The sequence below is a fragment of the Marmota monax genome, unplaced genomic scaffold (assembly GCF_021218885.2).
Source record: "Marmota monax isolate L192 unplaced genomic scaffold, Marmota_monax_Labrador192_F-V1.1 WCK01_AAM20220418_F8-fsc00003, whole genome shotgun sequence".
Taxonomy (NCBI): Eukaryota; Metazoa; Chordata; class Mammalia; order Rodentia; family Sciuridae; genus Marmota; species Marmota monax.
In genome coordinates this window covers 35,324,403-35,346,951 of record NW_026694084.1, presented here as the reverse complement: position 1 = coordinate 35,346,951, position 22,549 = coordinate 35,324,403, and positions in this window count along the sequence as shown.

The window sequence follows — 22,549 nt, the reverse complement described above, 5'->3', positions numbered from 1 at the left end:
GCTTACTAGAGTTTTAAATCAAACCTAAATTTATGACACACAGTAAGTATGTGTTCTAAAAGAAAAATCTACTTTTTTCTGTGTGAAATTCCTTTTTTTTTATTTTTTTGCTATTTTCCTATAAATATTGTTTTGTTTTGTTTAGAAGAATTCAGTGTAACTAACACATCTTGGAAATTCTTCTTGTTTATCTTCTTCTTTGACTTCATGCCTATTTTTATGTGCTGAGGTTTTTAACTTTTATGTTGTCAAATGTAATGATTTATTAATGGCCTTTAGGTTTTATATGTTTTCAGAAATGCCTATGTCAATCCAAATTTATTTAAAAGCTCTTTTTCTCTTTGTCTCATGATAAGGGGAAGTACCACATACATTTATCACTGTTTTTAGATTTATTACCTTTATACAAATAACTTATAATCATTGCTTCTATTTTTATTTTCTGAAACAGTTTCAATAAATTTTAGTTATTTGTGCTTTGACCATCAAAACCATCCAGGAACAATTTGAGTGTAGTGTTTTGTTGGGAAGATTGTTATTTTGACAAATGTTTCTATGTCTTCTTTGATTATTGGTCTGTGCACATGCTCAGCACCTTCTGAAGTGAGGTGTGGCAATATGCATTTCATAGAAAATTACTTATTTTCCACTTAACCAAATCTTAACTAACAAAGTTGAGCAGAATAATCTTTTATAATTCTTTGTTATTCACTGTGTAGGTAAAAAAGTTAATTGTTTTCCTATTTGTGCTTTTGCTTCCTCAATTAGATTTGATTAAATTTTATCTAATTCATTGCCATTTTTTTTCCTAAATAACTAAGTTTTAAAATTTAACCCACAATAAAAAATTAAAAAAAAAAGAAAAAAAAAGTTTTAAAATTTAGTATTCTTATTGTTTTAAATTTTTCTATTTTGTTAATTTATGGATTTAACTTTGTTAATTGTTTTCTTCTTTGCTATGGTTAATTTGTTGTTCATTGTCTAACTTTTCCAGTTGAATGCTTAATTTATTTATTTATGCTCTTTTTTTCTTACCAATACAATTATTTATTATTTTTTTCCTCTGACCATGCTGTAAGCTAAATCTATTGGATACATACCTGATTTTAATATTATAACGTTCCAGTCATTTAATAAACTTTATTTTCTTTTTGGTTTACAAATTGCTTCAGCCAGTTATAAATATTTTTTTGTGTAGCTTTGATATTAATTCAAAACTTTATTGCCCTTGACTTCAAAGACTTTATCTGTAGTCTTTATTCCTTTTAAAATTTAATGAGGCCTTCTTGCATCCTAGTATATTACCAATTTTCAGAAATGGTTCTTTGACTTTAGAAGGAAGCATTTTCTTATCTCTGCTCAGAGCCTCAAGTTAGTTTTAGAGGAATAGCTCCACTTCCTTTATTTTGCTACCTAGATCTTCTACAAACTAACTTAACTATTGGCCTATTGACCTGATATGTACTGAAGGAGGTTAATTTACTACTACAGATTATTAAATTCCTGACTTTGTTCCTTATTTTAAGTTTTGCTTTATGAATTTGGATGCCATATAATTGGGTTTGTTAAAGACCTACATGTTCAGTAAGTAGTGAAATAATTTTTATTTATTTTAATAAAGTACCCAATTTAATGCAGTTGTTCCTGCTCAAACTTCACCTATTATTATTTTTAACAGCTCTCCTGCTCCTTTGTCTGGTTTGCCTGGAAGTTTGCAGTGCATTCTTCCCCCATCACTTCTTCTGCTTCCCCTCATTTGAGAAGAGCTTCTTACACACAGCACACAATTAGCTTTTGTTTTTTGAACTAACCTCAGAGAATGAATTTCCTTTTCATGGTGAATTTATTTCAATCACCTATTTTCTTTTATCAGTGTCTCGAGTTATGCTTTTAATATAGTTGGCTTAGTATTATCTTTTGTTTTAATGCAATTTTTAAAAGCGAATTAAGTATTTCTATTTTGTTTTCTGCAGTTTTGGATTCCTTTGCCAGCTCACCCCGAGGAAGGGGGTGGAAGGATTTCCCAGAAGGTGAGTGGTCCCTGCCCAGCATTTACAGACCGAGGGCTGGAGTGCATGTCTTAACAATTACACTTTCACAACCTATTCTTTCTCCAAACAAAAGCGATGACCTCACTTGTGTTCCCAGGGAGCATATAATCTCATAAATCTGGCCCAAAATGTTTTTTGGTATTTGAGATACTGACAGGCATGAGGGTCAAGTAAAACTCAACTTTTGCTTTTCATTGGAGTTCTCATTTTCTGCTGAGTAAAATAAGGATTGAACTAGAGGACCTTTAGAAGAATGATCCTCTACCTGTCTTTGTGTCCAAACATGCACTCATTTCATGTGCTTATGTATCTAGAATTGTCAATTATGCATTGTGGAGTTTATATTTGAAGTATAACATTAGTTATAAAATAACAAATAACACTAATTTACAAAGTGCTTCTAACTGTGTTCTCAGCAGAGGACTATGGGCTTCCAGGCTTACATTTGCACCAGCACAATGTTGCTAATTATTTAGAATTTTAATCATTCTGTTCAATATGTGATTGTACCTCATTGTTTAGTTGCTTTTCTTTGATTCATAATGACTTTAAACACAGCATTTACATGTTTATTGACCATTTAAGTATATCTTTGTTTGAAGGGCTTATCAAAAATTTAAACTGCTTTCTATAATGTTATTTGTATTTTTAAGATTGATTTGCAGGAATTCTTTGAACAAGAGCCATTTGTAAGTCATACGTATGGCATCTCCCATCTTTGGCTTGCCTTCTAACCTCCCAAGGGTATCCCTTGAGGACCAGCATTTTTAATATAATTAGAATCTAAATTTGTTATAGTTTCCTTTACTATTAGTTCTTTTCACATATTGTTTAAAAAACTCATTAGAGCCAGGTGTGGTGGTGCTGTAATCCCAGTGGCTCAGGATGATAAGGTTGGAGGATTCCAAATTCAAAGCCAGCCTCAGAATTTAGCAAGGCCCTGAGCAACCTGGAGTCCCTGTTGCAAAGTGAAAAACAAACAAACAAAAAAAGAAGCAAGAAAAAGAAACTCATTAGACAAAAATGAAGAACCACAGAGAGGGGCATTCTAACCAAGGTTGGTCTAAAGTACTAGAGACTAAGTACTGAGTTCCCAAACTACTAAAGACTGAGCTACAACTTAAGAGAGAATTGGACGTCAGACAGGAAAGCCTGGGACAGGAGAGCCTGCTGGTCATTAGGGATGGGTGAGCAGTGGCGTGCAACGGGCAATGTGAATTCCATGTTGATGTCAGTGATGTTCAGAATTAAACTCTATGAACATCAGTCTTCCCTGAGTCACCTGAAAAAAGCCTTGTCCTCCATTTCTGTATGTCCAACTCACAGGACTGCTGTGAGCAGACAGAGTAAGTTAATGTATGTCAAAACAATGTGTTAAGTGCAGAGCAAACTCAAAATTAAGCTTTTGATTTTTTGAAGCAGCTAGGGACAAGGAAGAAACACAGACTCTAATGTTAGTAATAAACTTAGTTAAATCCATTGGTGATGTAACAGTTGAATTATCTTGGGGCAAATTAACATTTCAGAGTCCCATCTGTGAAGCAATGATAGCTAAAACACCTCCTTTGCAAAAGAAAGTAAATGTAAGTTCTTTCTAAACTGTTAAGCATTGTATAAATATTTGGTGATTTTTTTTCAACTTTCTCCTTATTTTTTTCCCCAGGCTATAAAATAAAAAGACAAATTAGATACACTTTCATGTTGGTTATAGAATCTGACTAATGTGTATTTGGCTTCATGTTTTAGTCTTATGTATATTCATGAAAATAAGTGAGAAGAAAATTGCTTCCTGACCCACATATTCCAATGAGGATTTTGATAAGCAGAACAGTCATTAGTTAGTACATTTCTATTTCTACTAGAGTCAGGCTGGGACAAGCGGCTCCTTATGCAAAAAAAGAGGACTGGGAAAATGGATGCTGATTTATGGATTAACCCATGACATGTCAACATATTTTTCTGGCCCTGGGAATTCTGCTCAAACAGCAAGGTCAAAGACACCAGCTCCAAAATGAGACACCATCAAAAGGATTGGGACCAGGATGGACTGATGATATCCTAATCTACTTGTTCTTGTTGTATAGACTAGATTGTTGTAATGAGTAGATTGACATTTTATTATTATAAAATGATACCATTATAAAATGTCTGTCTTTGTCTCCAGTAACAGAATGTGCTGTTATGCATTTCTAGGGACTGAATTATGTTCCCCCAAGTACATGTGCCCCAGCCTTAACTTCCAATATGACTATATTTGGGCATAGGGATTTCAGAAGATGATTAAGGCTGAATGAGGGTCCAAATCTAATAGGATTGGTGGTATTATGTGAAAAGGAAGACACCTCTTTCTGCCTGTCTCTGTCGCTCTCTCTTTTTCTGTCTCTTTCCACGTGCAAGTACTGAGGAAAGGCTAGGTAACCACAAAAGTACATCACTCCCTGCAAGCCAGAGAGAGAGAGTCCTCACTGGCCTGTGACTGTGCTGGCATCCTGATCTTAGACTTACAAAATCCAGTAGTAAGAAAATGCCTTTCTTTCAGTTAAGCTGCCTAGTCTATTTTATTTTGTTATGGAGATTGTGTAGTCTGAGACATTCATGAGTGAAATGGTCATTCATCTATCTGACAAATTCATTTCAGTAAACATAGCCTGTTCTAAGGGGACACTAGCTCTTCGGTTGGTGAAGGCTGTTAGAACCTGGGTTTTGCTGTCTAGTGATTCAGAATTCAGTGTTGTGGGCAAGCATTATGGGCAACCTCAAGTTGGACATACGATAAGAGCAAAACCGAAAGAACCTGGGCACATGTAGGAGAACATGGTTTGGTGTTACCAAATGCTGATGTGAAGGAAATCTTATAGGGAAATTAGGGTATCCTCAACAAGAGCATGTGCATGGAAGGGAAATGCTGAAAGGAAAATGGAAATTTGAAGAAATACAAAGTACCTTGTGTGCATGGCACACAGGGTGGTAGGAGAAATGGCAGGAGAAAAGATGGAAAGTGTCTGATGGGAAAAGACAGAAGGACATGGCACGAATTATCTTGCATTCAAGACACAGAAGTTTGAATTTGAGGGATTTATACTGAATATAAAAAGAGGTTTTTGAAGGTGTTTCTCCTCCATATATTTTGGAGTACCACAGCTACATGCATATATGTGTGTAAATGTCAGATTTTTCTGATAGATTGACATTTTATTATTATAAAATGATACCATTATAAAATGTCTTTGTCTCCAGTGACAATTTGTGCCTTAATAAATATATGTTGTCTGATATTATTTTAGTGACTTGCAATCTCATTTGGGGTCTGTTTCAAGCTATGTCTTTCTCCATTCACTTACCTTTAACAAATTTGTCTCTAAAGTGTGTCTGATATGAACAACTTGTAATTGGATAATGTTTGGGGAGTTGCTTGTTATCATTGTCAATCTTTGCATTTTGATGTGTTTGATTCATATTGTTTGATTAAATTTAAGGTAGGGTTACTGTCTGCTGTTTTGCTATTTGTTTTCTATATGTTTGTTTATTTTCCCTTCTATTCCTCCTTTTATGCCTTATTTTGAATTAGATTTTATGTGTACCATTTAAAATTTCTTGCCAGAGTATTCCTTTTACCGTATTTATTGAGTTTTTTTATAAGTTGTTCCAAAGATTGACATTTTAACTTACAACAATATTATTCAGGCTAACACAACTTAATTTCCACCGTATACACAACTTTGCTCCAATACAGCTCCATTTCTTTCCCTCTCCTTTGTGCTATTATTGTCATACAAATGACATCTTTATACATTTCAAGCCAACCAGGACATTTGTGTAATTATTGTTTTGTGCAGTTAACTTTTAAGTCAGAAAGAGAAAGAGTCACAAATAAAAACAAACTTGTCTTTTACAATTACCTCTTTAGTTACCTTTATTGATGCTTGTTATGTCATTTAATTAGAGTTAATGTCTAGCATCTTTTCATTTCAGTCAGGAATTCTCTTTAGTATTTTGTGTATGAAAGATCTCTTGGGAGGTGTTTTCTAAATTTTACTTACCTAGGAATGTCAAAATCTTACTTTGTTTTTTGAAAGACAAATTTTTCTGAAGATGGATTCTTAGTGAAGATGCCATTCCGCTGTTTTGGCCACCCTGGCCTCCAGGAAGAAATCAGCTGTTGTCCTATTGGAAGTTCCCTTGGATGTGATGAGGTGCTTCTCACCTGATGCTTTTTTGACAGTTTAATTAATGGCGTATCGAGTTGTGGGTCTCTTTGAGTTTATTCTACTGTGGCTTGCTGAGATCTCAGTGTTTTTCACCAAAATGAGAAGTTTCCAGCCATTATTTCTTTTAATCATCTTTCTTCCTAATTCTATCTTCTACTTTTGGGAACTCTCATCAAAAACATCTTGGTACACTTGATGGAGTCCCTTAGGCCCACTGAAGTTTGTGAACTGTCCCTGATTCTTTTTATTTTCTTTTCCTCACACAGGATAGTTCAAATGGACTGATATTCAAGTTCACTGATTGGTTCATCCACCATGTTAAATATTCTACTGAGCCCTTTAATGAATATATTTTATTTCAGTCAATCCACTTTTTAACTCCAAAATATCTATTTGGTTTTTTTTTTCTAATAATTTCTATCTGTTTGCTGATAGTCTCTACAGTGAAACATTATACTCATTTGTTCCTTTAATGTTTTAGGTGTGTTTCCTTTTAATTCTTCAAACATATTTAAAATAGATAATTTAAAGGTTTTGTCTAGTAAGTTCCTTAGGGACAGTGTCTATTGACTGCCTTTTTTATCCTGGCTGAAGGAGGTAGTGTATGCCTTTGGGGTTTGAATTAAGTCCCTGGTGAGTGGATAAAAACTCTCTCTCTTTCTCTCTCTCTCTCTCTCTCTCTCTCTCCTTCCTGGTTCCACATCCTAAGCTATTTCCTCCTCTACATCTTTCTACCATGATGATCTGCCTCACCTTGGGCAGAGAGCAATGTAGCTGGCCCTCTATGGACTGAGACCTCTGGAACTATGAGCCTCAAATAAACTTTTCCTCATCTAAAATTGTTCTTGTCAGATCTTTTGGTCATAGTGGCAAAACAATCTGATTAAAAATAGTCATGCTTTGTTGTTCAATGCCATGCCACTTAATTTTGTTGAGAACTGGATATTTAAAATAGCATAACAAGGTAATTTTGATAATTAACTTCCCTGGGGTTTAGTACTATTGTTGTTGTTTATTGTAGCTGTTTTTGCCGTTGCTTAGGAAATTTCCTGGACTATTCTTTAAAGTCTATTTTTTTTTTACTATGGGCAGTCACTGAAGTCTCTTCGTGGTCCTCTTTGTGGTCAAGTAATGATTACAAAGAAATATTTTTTTATATTCATTAAATCTATAAGACAAAAGACTTAACTGGCTTTATGTCTTCTTTCCACACACCTTTTGAACTCTACAACCAGGCAATACTCTGTGCTTTCCCAGTGTTCAGACATCAGCCAGAAGGGACAGGTTAGGATGATACACATGGAGGTATCTTGGAATATGCTGCAGCTTTTCTGAGGCCTTAAGAACATCTCATTTCCCAGATTTTTATTTTAATATTTTTGACCAGTGTCAGATTTTTTTCCAACTTCTAATGTTGCCTCAGGCAGGTATAATGTTAAACAGCTGCTTCTCATTGTTTTTAACAAATTTCCCAGGAGTAGGTACTCTCTACTGGGTGAGCTCTGAGTCAAGTCACATAAAGATGAGCTCTGTGAATGGGGCTTTTCCAGACAGGTCACATAGAGACATTTTTCTGAAGATAGGTATATTTCTTTCTGTCTTTTTTTTCTTTTCTTCTTTTGGCTCCCAATCAATTTTGCCTTCTTCAGTGACTTACAGTCTATTGGTTTACACAGCTCTGTGATCATAAATCTATTGGTCTCATAAGGCTACCAGAAAGCTGGAAGAAAGTGTAGAAATATATGTTATGTTTTAAATGTAGTGTCCCCCAAAAGCTCACATATGAGATAATGAAAGAAGGTTTGGAGGAGAAATGATTGGGTCATAGCCTTAATGTAATCAGTACATTCAACCCTAATGGGATTAATTGAGTGGTAACTGGAGGCAGGTGTTGTGTGGCTGGAGGAAGTGGTTCATTGGGGGTGTGGCTACGGGGTATATATTTTGTAACTAGAGAGTGGAGTCTCTCTCCACTTCTGATCACCGTATGAGCTTCTTCTCTCTGCCACACTCTCCACCACGATGTCCTGCATCACCTGGAGCTCCAAGGAATAGAATCAGCTGTCTATGGACTGAGACTCTGAAACTGTGAGCACTTAAACTTTTCCTCCTTTATAGTAGTTCTGGTTGGTTTCTTGAGGTACAGCAGCAAAAAAAAGCTGACTAAAACAATAGAGCATATTAAAATTCATTCTATTTCTGTTTGTATTCAGCAGTTTTTCTTAAATGAATGCTCACCAGAGTTTTTTATAAGGCTTTGGTTAATGTCCAGGTGCTGAGAAAGGTGATTTTGACCTTTTTATTTCATTTTTGCCAGTATTCTTAAAGCTTTCATGGGTGGGGGGGAATTTTTAGACACCCTTAATATTCCATTATGGAAGTGATTCTTGTCTATAGGAAGCTTAACTGTCTTTGAAGAGGTTTGACCAGAGGAGTGATAGAATTGGATTTGTTTTTGCTTGATCGTTTCACCAGTTGGAGAATGAGTATGAAAGAAAAAGGGATCTGATTAAGGTTTGATCACACAAGTAATCACCCAAGTAAGAGGTGGTATATACTTGAACAAAGCTCTGTTGCTAACTAATACTCTTTTGTAAGTAATTAGGAAAGGGTTAACAAGAGACTTCCCCCTACTGCATGAAAATGTGGTATGCTGTTAGTGGTCTTGTGAAGTCTCCCTAGTATTCAACAATATATGAACATCAGCTGTTTGGGGGCAGTAACTGTGCCTGGACTGAGAGAGCTGTAGATACCTGATTGGCATTCCCTGTTTTTGAGTTTTCCTGAGCATGGTGCTTCTTGTAACTGGACACATCTCTGTGATGACCCAGGAAGTCATGAGTGTGGAATTGTAGGAGATACTGCCTGCCTTGGGACATGGTGTTATTAAACCAGGGCTCCCTTACCTACGCAACGTGGATTTTATCCCTAGCATCTGACTCATCCTTTGGGTGTGGGGGAGGTGGGGAGATGAATGCCTGGTACTGCACGTTAGCAAGCACTGGTTCCTTTGTCGATCTTTCTATGTGAATCTGTTGCCTGTGTGGCTAGGATGGTTTTGTGAATCTTGCTGTTTGTTGACCCTAATAAGATGAAAGGTAGACTTTGCAGAGACTGTTGTGATATGACTTGGCATTTATATAACTGGGGGTTGTCTATGGGGGTAGTTGCATTCTTGTCTCCTGGGCTGGACCTTATGCTTCCGCAACACCTGTAGATTGTTGTAGCTCATGTTCTGCTTCTCATGCCAACCTAGCTCACTTTTGAATACATGTGAAAAAATGTCATTTCATTCCAGTCCTCTTTGTAGGTCAGTAGTAATATAATCCCACATTTGCATATCAATAAAAATCCATTGGATTTGTTGATCTTTCAGTGCTTTCAAAGTGCTGTCATCCTTCTAGTGTTACTTCATATTTAAAAAAAAAAAAAAAACATGAAGTTGATGTTACTGTCCTCATTTAAACTGGAAAATTTAGTTTCTAACATAGTCAGTGGAACCTGACTTGAAACATAGGCAATAGATGTAAACAGCCATTTCTCATAGGAAGGTGTACAAATGCCAATAGTTATGTAAAAATTTGCTCAGTGTCACTAATTATCAGAGAAATGCCAATAAATTCCGTAATAAGACATTTCCTCACACCACTTAGAAAGACTATTATAAAAAAAGACAAGAGATAACAAGTGCCAGGGAGGACATGGAAGAAAAGGAGGCCTTGCATGCTGGATTGATACAGCCATTTTGGAAAAAAAAGGTTCTAAAGTTTCTCTGAAAACAAAAAAAATAGAACAAACATGTGATCTAGCAATTCCATTATTGGATAGGTATCCAAGGAAATGAGATAATTTTCTTTGGATATGCATCCCTTGTTTACTGTAGCACCATTTACAATAGCTAAGAAATGGAAATAACTTAAGTGTGCATCAACTGATGAATGGATAAAGAAATGTGAATTTACACATTGGAATGCTATCCAGTTTAAAAAAGATCAAAATCTTATCTTTGTAACAACCTGAATGGAACTGCAAATTGTTATGTTAAGTGAAATAAGCCAGACACAGAAAATACGAAATATAAGTACTGCATGATCTCACTCCCATGTGGACTTTTTAAAAATGTGTATTTCATAGAGAGTATAATGGTAGTTTCCAGAGGCCAAGGAGAGGAGGGAGGAGGGAGAGATGGGGTCAGTGGTAACGAGTCACAGAAAGAAGTTGTTCTGGTGTCCTATTGCACCATAGATGTTGATAGATAACAGCAATGTACATACAGTTCAAAAAGCTAGAAGAAAAGGCTTTGGAATGTTTTCACCCTAAAAATTTTATAAAGAAATTGATAAATATTTGAGGAGATTGATGTTGTTTAACCTGATTTAAACATTGCATAATGTGTGCATCCATTGAAGCATCACCTGCTATTCCATAAATATGTACGAATTTTATGTTTCTGTGTATCAGTTAATTTAAACTTCTGTGTATCCATTAAATTTAAATTAAAAGACTGTTCAGTGGCTTGCTTGGTGAGGCAGATGATTAATAGCAGCTCTGTGATTCCTTCCCTGGTCCTTCAGTCCTCAATTCAATGTTCTTTCCACTGCCGCATGAAGTGGCATCTGCCGGCAGTGCCACAGAAGTCCTCATGCCAAGGGAAGCCAGGCTACGCTGATTTTGTTTAAGGTGGTTGTTAGAAAGTGAGACACTCGCCCACAGAGCCAACAGGAAACCCTGCCAGATCTCCAACCTTCCTGCTGAAAAAGGAAACTCTGCTTCCTCATTCTTTAACACTCCTGTCACAGTTTTGGTGAAGGCCTTGTCACAACTGGCAAATTCTTTTTCAGCTCAGAGCTGCTCATGCATATTCAGAAATGCAAATTAGAATGTGTCCCCTTCAGTGGAAAGAAGTTAATAACCTGTAATCGCTGGCACTCCAACGCTCTGTGTCTTCATTCAGCAGTGGCAAGAGGGTGGTTTCTCATGGAAACCAGCTTTGTCTTTTAATGTCTGTGTACTAACAATGCAATGGTTTATGTTTTTGATAAATGGAGACTTCTTTCTTAGACTCTCATTCTGCCTCTACAATGTTAAAGGAAAGAAATAAGCTTTTCTCTTCAAATGATGGGATCTTAGGGCTGAAAATCATATTTAAACATTTTTCCCCTTTTATTAGCAGAAGAAACTTGAGTCCTAGAGAAGCAAAGCGGTTTAGACAAGGTCACAGAGCCCAAATTAGGAATTCTTTATCCATCATTTATTTTCTTTGCTATGCTGTTTTACATTTGTGTCTCGTCATGATTGATTTATATTTTTTAAAAAATATGTATATTAAATATTGCAGACCATGTATTGGGTCAGCTCTTTGGAATACTGAGATGCATAGGTTCACAATTAGGAAAAAAAAAGACAAAAGTTAAAAGCAAAATGCCTATGAATGGAGTAGGGCATACATATCTTACCTGAGAGTGCATCCACCACGGCAACGTGACCAAAGATTTAGTCCTTTCATTTGTTGAGCACATATTTTGAACAATGCAAAGTGACAAATGCTGTGGGAAATAATGTGAATGAATTGCAGATTCTGTCTGCCTAGCATCTGCAATTCAAGAAGGCAGCCCACAGGTGAGCAAATAATTAATTATGATGTTACTGCATACACCAAGTTAGACACAAACAAAAAGCCAAGACTGACAATCTAGTCCTACACAGCTTACAAATCTCCTATTGCATCTTTTCCTCATTTAAGCCATTTCCCCCTCCATCAGCCCTCTCTTCATACCACACCCTGAGACAGTCTGGTTTAGTAGGTAAGAGTATGGAGATACTGTGCCTGGTTTGTAATCCAGATCTTCTGCTTGGTAATCAGGTGGCATGAGCTGACCTCTCTGTTCCTCTATTTCCTTATTTATACAGTAGATATTATAATATTATCTACTGCATAGGGTTTGTGAGCAATAAATAAGTAAGGAAATGCTGAGATTTTAGAATTGTTTCTGGCCCATCATTAGCACTAAAAAATTAGTATTGGTATTAGTAGTAATAGTGTTACCTCAACAAATCTTGCAGGGTTGGATTCAAATGTTAAGCTTCCTTGATTCTCACTTCCCTTTCTAATTTATTTCCTCTTCCCCTTCATTCTCTCTCCATTCTCTGCTTCCCTCCTCCTTCCAACACAATTTTATTGAATATTCACTGTGCACTATTTTCCAAACACACTGCCAAGACTAGGAGAGAGACAGGGAACCCTCCTATACTGCTGATGGAGAGGTAAATTGGTTTGGCTACCATGTAATAGTATGAAAGTTCCTCAAAAATTAAAAATAGAATAATCATCTTAAAAGAATGAACTTTTTTTTTTGAGAACTACAGAAAGTATCCTATTTAGTTATTCTATCTGAGGTAAAAATATCCACTCAGGTTGTAATCAGCCCCATAATTTAAAAGCATGTCTGAGTCATCTGAATCAGACCACTCATCCTCCTGTAGCACAGCACGCCCATCTCTACTGTTCTTGCCACCATGTAGGCACATCTCACGGCCACGGGCTGCATCACTGCTGTGCCCCATCTCTCAAGTCTGTCATGTAGCCACTCAAGTTATCTTCTTAAATTCCAGATCTGAGTGCAATGGGATACTGAGTGGAACTTACTCTATTTCACTGTGATTTATGACTAAGATTCAAGGCTAGGAAAAAAAATGAGCTAAACATCCCACATAATAAAGAATACCGGAATCAAGTGTCTCCTGTGACTTTGCTGAGATATTGGCACTGCTCTTACCAGCCAACACCTTAACCACCTCCATTCTTTCCTCCCAGCTTGCCTGTGGGGCCAGTGGGGACTGAGACTTCAGCTTGGTTGGGGACAGTGCTGTTCCTTGTCTTCTCTCTACAGGGTGCTTTACTCCAAGCCTGAAGTCAAATGATAGGAACCTCTAAAAGGTTGGCAGGGAAAGCCAGGTGTCTCCCTCTCTGCATGGGTGCTTGCTAACCTGCACAAGGCTGCATCCCTGAAATGACCCTGTTGCTGACAACTGCATTTAGCACTATTCTGTGGGGGACTTGAAGTTTGGGCACATTTGTTAACCAGAGACTGGATATTTCTGGATGTGGAGTGACGTTTGCAGGAGCTGCAGGGCCAGGAGAGTGAAAGGGGACCATGATGGATGCACTTGTAAGTGGAGACAGGACACCAGGTCTTCTCTATATGGCCATCGATGTCACAGAGAGAAACGCGGTAGTTCCCCTGAGACCACACAAAGGAGAAGAACGATGAGGAAGTGGTCCAGGTGGCTGCCATGGGAAAGGATGCTTCCTAAGAAGGGGGTTAGATGTGACTTTCCAGCCAGGAACAAAGAGATCCTCCCAGCAAGTCAGGCTCCGAATAGATGGAGACCATCAGACTGTCAGCCCTCATAGGTGGAGGGAGGCCAGGATGGCTCTGACTATGAACAGTAGCCTGTTTGTGGTTCAACCTCTGCTCTGTTTTCCATTTTTCTCTTCTTTTCCTAACATCAGTGGTACTAGATATAGAAGAGGAAAGAGAAGAAAATATTCCCAAGCCAATCCTCCCTCTTTCTCTCTCTCCCTTTGTCCCAGAGAGGTAAGTTGCAAACAAAAAGAACAGAATCCATACTCTATCCTCTACTTCAGAGCCAGCAAACAAACCTGGATAAAGATAAGAGGAAGAGACAGTGTAAACCCAGTCTCAGGCTAGAGGGTTTAAAATTGATATATTATAATTGTATTTATTTATGGGATACAGTGTGATAATCCTACATTGTATACAGTGTGTGGTGATCAAGTCAGGATAGTGTTTGTCTCCTTAAACAGTTCTCATTTCTTTGTGCTGGGAACCTTTGCGCTTTTCTTCTAGTTACTTATAAAATGTGTAATACATTGTTGTGAGCTATAGTCACCCCACTGTGCTATAAAACATTAGAACTTATCCCTCATATTCAGCTATTTTGGTACCTGTTACCCAACCTCCCTCTATTCCCCTCTCTGATGCTCTTTCTATCCTCTTGTGACCATTATTCTACTTTCTTCATCCATGAAATTAATGTTTTTAGTTTCCATGCATGAGAAAGAAAATGTGGTATATGTCTCTTCTTGTGCCTGGCTGATTTCTTTTGAAACAATGTCCTCCATTTCTATCTATATTGCCACAAATGACAGGATTTTATTCTTTTTTATGGCTGAGTACTATGATATAGTGTGCATAAACCACATTTTCTTTATCTGTTCATCAATGGACACCTAGCTTGATTCATACCTTGGCCTTTGTAAATAGTGCTGCAATAAACATGGGTCTCTGATGCATTGATGTCATTTCCTTTGGAGGCTCATTCAGGGGTGGGATTGCTGGAGCACATGTTAGTTCTATTTATTCTTTTTTGAGGAATCTCCATACTGTTTCCCATTATGGCTGTGCTAGTTTATATTCTTCTGACAGTGTATAAGATTTTTCCTTTTTCTGCATTCTCCTGAGTATGTATCATTTTTTAACTTGTTTCTCTTACCATTCTATCCTGGGTAAAATGGTATCTCATTATGGTTTTGATTCTCATTTCCTTTAAGGTAATTTGTACATTTTAAACATATACTCATTGGCTATTTGTATATTTTCTTTTGGAAAATAGTTATTCAATCCCTTTGCTTAATTTTTTCCTTCAAGATAAAAGTACTATCTCCACAATAAAGGAAAAAATTACTGCTTTTAAAAATGAACATGACTTTTATAAAAAATGTGCATGCTTCCAATTATGATTTTTTGATACAAAATTGATGTAAAACATAAAAACTCTGGAAAAAATTTCTTGCCTATTTAAAAAGTATATTCAAATTTTAAATTATGTAACAATAGAAATCCATATTTTAAAATATCAAAATGAAGCTTCTTCTGATTAATTGCTATAATATCTGATTGATAACAGAGATGAAATTTTACTAATTATACATCAGTAGAAAATCTTTGTATACCTGGTGAATGAGTTTAAAAAAAATGAGCTTTCAAGGATGGTCATATAGCTGTTAAATATATATTAAAATGTGTATAGCATAAATGTTAAAGTATTTTAGTGAAAGCAGATAATCTTGTGCCATTAATACAAAAAATGCAATATTTAACATATATTTACCTTCTATAATTTAAATTTCCTTTAAAAACTATTTTGTAAGACAAGTAATTGTACAGCAGAACACGTATGTAAGATGCAAATGGTACATATGTAACCATTGGGGGAAATATTGATTTTTTTTCTTAGAATGAAAATAATTTTATAGTTATTGCTTTCTCTTATAGTGAATTCACTTAAAAATAAGTCCTGTAGCATTTAATTTTTTTTAATCATGGAAGTAAATGTTTTTATTATGGAAAATTTGCAATTGTGGAAAAAATAGGAAAAAAAATGCATTTCTTTAATTTTATCCCCAAGATGTGGAAACTTTAAGCATCTTTATCTACAAGGATATATATATATATATATATATATATATATATATATATATAATGTATGTGTGTATATTATTTTTCAGAACAAGTTAAACAGAGCATATCTGTTAGGTCAGAATTTTTACATGCTTTTAAATTTGCTTCTAAATCATATTTTAAGTACATTTTAGTATATAACTGGAACATAGTTTATTAAACTAATCCTATCTGCTATTATGTGCGATACAAACAAGGCTTTGATGAAATTTTTGTTAATTTTTTAAAGCTGAGATGTGATTGCCTACTGAAAAATTCACCCTTTTAAATTGTGTAATTATTGTTTTTTTTTTTTTTTTTTTTTTTACTTTATTCAAAAAGTTGAGAATCCATCACCATTTATATCAGAACACTTCCAACACCCCCAAAGGAAACCACTTATGCCTTCACACAGGCCAGGGAAGCCACTGGTCCACTGTCCATTGTGATGCATTTGCCTGTTGTGGACATGTCATAGGAATGGAATCTGATGTGGGGTGCTTTGTGCCTGGCTCTTTCAAGCAGCATATTTTCAAGATTCATTGATATTACAGCATGAATCAGAATTGTGTTTATTAGTGAATAAAATTTCATTGTATGGATATGTCATTCATTCATATATATCTGCAATCAAAGGTGCAGTTCTACCATTTGAAGAGTCAGTCACCTTATCGATATCATGCTCAAATATATTTAATATAAATACTCGTGAAGCATTTCATGGAATGTGAACTTATTTTACATCATTTATAAATAAAATATTTTATATACTATATCATTTAGCATATTTTTTCTTATTTTTCTACATTTTTAGCTTATTTTTCTACATGATTGGTGGATGCACACTTGGGTTGTCTCTATCTTTGGGCTTTTGAGAATATTGTTGCTGTGTACACTTGTGTGCAAACTTTTACTTAAACAACTGCTCTTAATTCTTTTTGGAATATACTTAGTGCAATTGCTGAGTCATCTGATAATTATTTAATTTCATCACACGTTTTCTAGGACAAAAGCATCATTTCACCTTTCCAGTTGCAACATATGTGGCTTTAATTTTATCAATTGTATTTTTTTCAGCTTGAACGAATAATTTTAAAAATTCAGGTAAGTCAGGCCTGATAGCAATAAATTCTCTCAGTTTTTGTTTATCTGATAATGTCTTAATTTCTCCCTTTTTAAAAAAAAATGATGACAAAATATTTGTTATGTGCTGAATATAGAATTCTTGATTGCCTGTCTTTGTTGTTGTTGTTTTTAAGGTTTTGAATAATTGCCACCTCTCTCCTTCTTGTCCTCTATTATTTTCTGATGAGACTTGTCTGAAAATGCCTTTTTTTTTTGTATTTGCTGAGTCACTTCTTTTTTGTGTTTAAGACCCTTTCTGTCTCTTACCTGTTGACTGATTGATGTCTCTGCATGCAGTTCTCTCTATTTATCCTTGAACTTCTTGGACATGTAAGTTAATTTTTAAAAATCAAATTTGAGAAGTTATTTTTACATTATGCCTTCAAATACTTTTTCCTGCTCATTCTCAGTTTTTCTAAAAATAAATTGTCATGAGTCTGTAGTTCCCAGAGTCTTCTATTCTTCCTATGACACCATTATGTTTATGTTGGTGTACTCGATTGTGTTTCTAGGACTCTGAGAAATTTAATTTTTTTTTTTTTTACTTTTACTTTCTGTTCCTTACATTGTGTAATCTTTATTGACCTATTTACAACTTTGTCAGTCCTTTCTTCTGCCCCTCCATATCTTCTTTTGGGCTCCTCTAGTGAATTTTTTGTTTCAGTTACTGTAATTTTCAACTCCAAAATTTTAAAAACGTACTTTGATTCTTTACTGATATTCTCAGAGGAGACATAATTTTCATGAACATGAACTCCTTTAGTTTTGTGAATATGCTCTTTAAATACCAATTTAAAGTTTTTGCCTAGTAAGTCCAATATCTGGGCTTCTTCTGGAACTCATATTTTCCCACATACCCAGGATTTGTTGTAATTGATTTTTGCTCTTTCTTATAGCCTTTCTTTGCTAATTCTGTACAGTCTGTGTTCTTTGTCATGTGTCACCACTGAAGTTTCTGCTCAGATAACTTAGCGGTCATCTAATTATTGGGTATGCATTTCTTTAGATGGTGTAGAACTGTTAAGCCTCCCTTTCTTTGCAGACAGATTCCTTGTGATTACCAGAGTTTGTCTTCAATACCAGCCAGGTAGTTTATAACCTCACCTTAGCCTTTCATTCCTGCTTGTGTTAGGGCCTCAAGGTTAATCATTGCTAAGAGTTTAGGGACTTCCAAAGTTTCTTCTAAGCATGTATAAGACCTTGGAATATCTATAGCTCAACAAATTTGTGTAGACTTCTAGATTCCTAAAATTTTGTTGGAACTATTCATAGTCACATATGAACATGTCCCCCAGCATCTCCTTTTAAGATTTCAGTCATTGTCCTAACTGTTGCCCACCGCCTCCATTTAAAACAGTTTCTTCTGACTGTTTCCAGAAAAAAAAAAGAGATAAGACTATTTGCCTTTGTGTTCCTTTGAGACTGATTCAATAAAGAAAGCTCTGAGATTTGAATCTTTCAGTGAATTCTCAGACCAACCAAACAATGTTACTTCTCTGAGAATGGGCCTTTGAAGGAACTGTGGCCACATTCTGCCCTCTCCAATGGCTGCTGTCTGCTGTGTTTCACTGCAATGGAGCTATCATGGATGAGATGGGCATGAGATAAGGTTAGGTACCATAAACTCACAGGGTGTACTAATATGCTGCAGTTTTTCTATAAATAAATAGTCATGAGTCTGTAGTTCCCAGGGTCTTGAAAAATTTGATCATGAAACTTTTTGCTAGGGATCTTATTGCTTTTACTGGGGAGAAAAAAAAATGGAGGCCTTAATTCTGCTGTATTTCTTGATATCACTCTGTCAATCCACTTTTACACTGAACTGTTATTATTTTCCTTCAAGGCTTTTTAGATATATGGGCCAAGTGTCCTTCCAAAAAGTTCCACCAATTTTTATTTCCTTCAACAACCCCATGAGTACCCTCAAATAATAGTACTTTCTGACCACAGTGACTCCTTCCAAGTGATCTTTTGTGAGTATTCAATGATGTAGGAAGCTGAGACTAGGGCAATCTGAAGAATTGAACTTGAAGCCACTGCACTCTTTCCCTGGAAACTGTTACAGGCTAATGGGTCAATTGTTGAAATATTGCTTCACAGGTCTTTGACGCCTCTGCACACAGATTCTCTTGATGTATTTTGTATTTAGAGAATTGGAATTAGGCCGAAAAGTAAACTAACATATGAATACAGCATCTCCCACATTCCAGAACATATAAACCTTCAAGTAAGCTTACTGCCTAGTGCATGACACAGATAATTAAATGGAAAATTGCAATACTATGTGATGTTTTAGGTCTGTGCATCTAATAAAAACATAATTTATTATGTATTTATTCCTGTCATGAATTTTATATGCAGTGTCCCACTTAGTCCTCACAATAATCCTATGAGATGAGTATATGTGCTTTGTATTGAAAATGGATGATTCAATTACTCCTTTTCCAATTATAGGGTATATGACACTGGGAAACTTGCTTATTATCTCTAAACCTCATTATCCTCAGAATAGGGGTTCAATAAACATGAATTATTGTTAATATTGTTGGGTTATTATTTTTATTTCAATAAAGGTGAAAAACTTAAAGCTCAGAGAAATGAATGAACTTTTTCAAGATGTTTGGACCACACAAATAAGTGGCAGTTTTTTTGGACTTGGGTTTTGTCTTCAGGTATTGTCTCACTGAGTTATATGGGGAAAGTCATTAAATGTTTAAAATCTGTGTTTACAAAGGTCACAGTTAAAGCATCTAGGTATTAATGTGTTTTCCCAACAAACATTTCTTGAGCATCTATTCCATGGTTGACCTTGTACAATAATTGATACAGGAGACAAACTGATAAAAGGGATCAACTGAGAGTCATTCTTGTGTGTTGACTGTGGTGGGGTCATACAAATTTACAGATGTGATACAACTACATATAACTAAATAAACATGCATGCAATGACACAGACACACATGTGCACACACACAAGTGCATATAGAACTGCTAAAATAAGAATAAAGTTAGTGGATTGAAGGATTGTCAACTTCCTGGCTGTGATACTGAACTATAGCTATGTTAATAGTGGGAGAAGTTGGATGAAAGGTGGAGGGGATTTCTCAATATTATTATTATTAATAGATTTTTAATTTGTTCTAATTATATATGACAGTAGAATGTATTTTGACATATACTTAAATGTAATATAACTTCTCATTCATCTGGTTGTACATGATGTGGAGTTGCACAAGTCACATAATCATATATGCACATAGAGTAATAATGTTCAATTCATTCTACCATCATACCTACCCCCCATGTTACCGCTCCTCCTTTTGATTCTCTCTGTTTGTTCCAAAATAGCCATATTCTCCCCCAGCCTTTATTGTGAATTGGCATCCACATATATGAGAACACATTTAGGCTTTGTTCTCTGGGATTGGCTTATTTCGCTTAGCATAATATTGTCTACTTCCAACCACTTACCTGAAATTGCCATAATTTCATTTTTCCTTAAGGCTGAGTAATAGTCCATTGTGTACATATATCACAGTTTCTTTATCCATTCATCTGTTGAAGGGCACCTAGGTTGGTTCCGTAGTCTAGCAATTTGCCAAAATTTTATTGAGAAATTTTGCATCTATGTTCATCAGGGATATTGGTCTGAAATTTTCTTTCTTTGATGTGTCTTTGTCTGGTTTTGGTATCAGGGTGATACTAGCTTCCTAGAATGAGTTTGGAAGAGTTCCCTTGTCTATTTAATGGTAAAAATTGAGAAGTCTGTGTGTTAATTCTTCTTTGAAAGTCTTGTAGAACTCGATGAGAATCTGTCTGGTTCTCGGCTTTCCTTAGTTGGTTGGTTCTTAATGGTGTCTTCTATTTCATTGCTTAAGATTGATCTGTTCAAATTCTGTATATCCTCCTGGTTCAGTTTGGGTAGGTCATATGTCTCTAGAAATTTGTCCATGTCTTCAAGATTTTCTATTTTATTACAGTATAAATTTTAAAGATACTTTCTAATTATCTTCTGTATCTTCAGAAATGTCCATTGTGATAGTTCCTCTTTCTTCACAAATTTTAGTAATTTGAGTTTTGTGTCTTTTTCTCTTCATTAGCATGGTTAGGAGTTTATCAATTTTATTTATTTTTTCAAAGAATCTACTTTTTATTTTGTCAATTTTCTAATTTTTTATTTTGTTTCAATTTCATTGATTTCAGCTTTAATTTAATTATTTCTTGTCTTCTGATGCTTCTAGTGTTGATTTATTCTTCTTTTACTAGGGGTTTGAGATGGAATATTAGGTCTTATTCATTGACTTTCTATTCTTTTAATTAATGAGCTCAGTGCAATGAACTACTTAGTACTACCTTCATGGTGTCCCAGAGATTTTGATATGTTGTATCACTGTTCTCATTTACCCCTTTTTATTTAATTTGCCTTTTTTTGATTTCATCCTTAATTATCCATCTGTCTTTCAATAGCAAATTATTTAGTCTCCAGGTGTTAGCTTCTATATTTTATTCTATCATTGGTTTCTGATTTTATTGCATTATGATCTGATAGGATTCAGGGTATTATCTCTATTTTTTTGTATTTGCTAAGAGTTGCTTTATGGCATATTTTCTATTTTAGAGAAGAATCTATGTACTGATGAAAGGAAAGTGTATTTGCTCATTGATGGATGAAATATTCTATATATCTGTTAAGTCTAAATTATTGATTGTATTATTGAGTTCTATAGTTTCTTTCTTTAGATTTTGTTTGGAAGAACTTTCCAGTAGTGAGAGGTGTGTGAAAATCACCCAGTATAATTGTCTTGTGCTCTATTTGATTCTTGAAATCAACAAGGGTTTCTTTGATGTACGTAGATGCTCCATTGTTTGGGGCATAAATTTTTATGATATGTCTTATTGATGTATAATTTTCTAAGCAATATAAAATGTCCTTCTTTGTCCCATATGATTAACTTTGGCTTGAAGTCCACTTTATCTGACATGAGGATAGAAACCCCTACTTGTTTATGTGATCCATATGATATGATTTTTCCCAACCTTTCACTTTCAGTCTGTGGATATCTTCACCTATGAGGCAAGTCTCTTGGAGAAATCATGCTTTTGGTCTTGTTTTTAAATCCAATCTACCAGTCTGCCTTTTGATTGATGAGTTTAGGCTATTAACACTCAGGGTTACTATTGAGATATGATTTATGTTTCTAGTAATTTTGATTTATATCTAACTTTTAATTTTAATTAGTTTCTCCCTTGATTGACTGTTCCTTTAGTGTAGCTTCTCCCTTTGCTGGTTTTCACTTTTTTTTTCTTATTTCATCCTAATGGAATATTTTGTTGAGAATATTCTGAAATGCAGGCTTTCTGGTTGTGAATTCTTTTAAATTTTATTTGTCATGAAAGGTTTTTATTTCATTTTCAAATCTGAAGTTTAAATTTTGCTGGATATAGAATTATTAGTTGGCATCCATTTTCTTCCAGAGCTTGGTGTATATTATTCCAGGACTTCCTAGATTTGAAGATCTGGGTTGAAAAATCAGCTGAGGTCCCTGTTGGTTTTCCCCTATACATAATCTGACATTCTTCTCTCACAGCCTTTACATTTTTATTCTTATTCTATATGGCAGGAATTTTCATTATAATGTGTCTTGATGTGAATCTGTTGTAATTTTGCACATTTGGGGGTCCTGTAAAACTCTTGTATTTT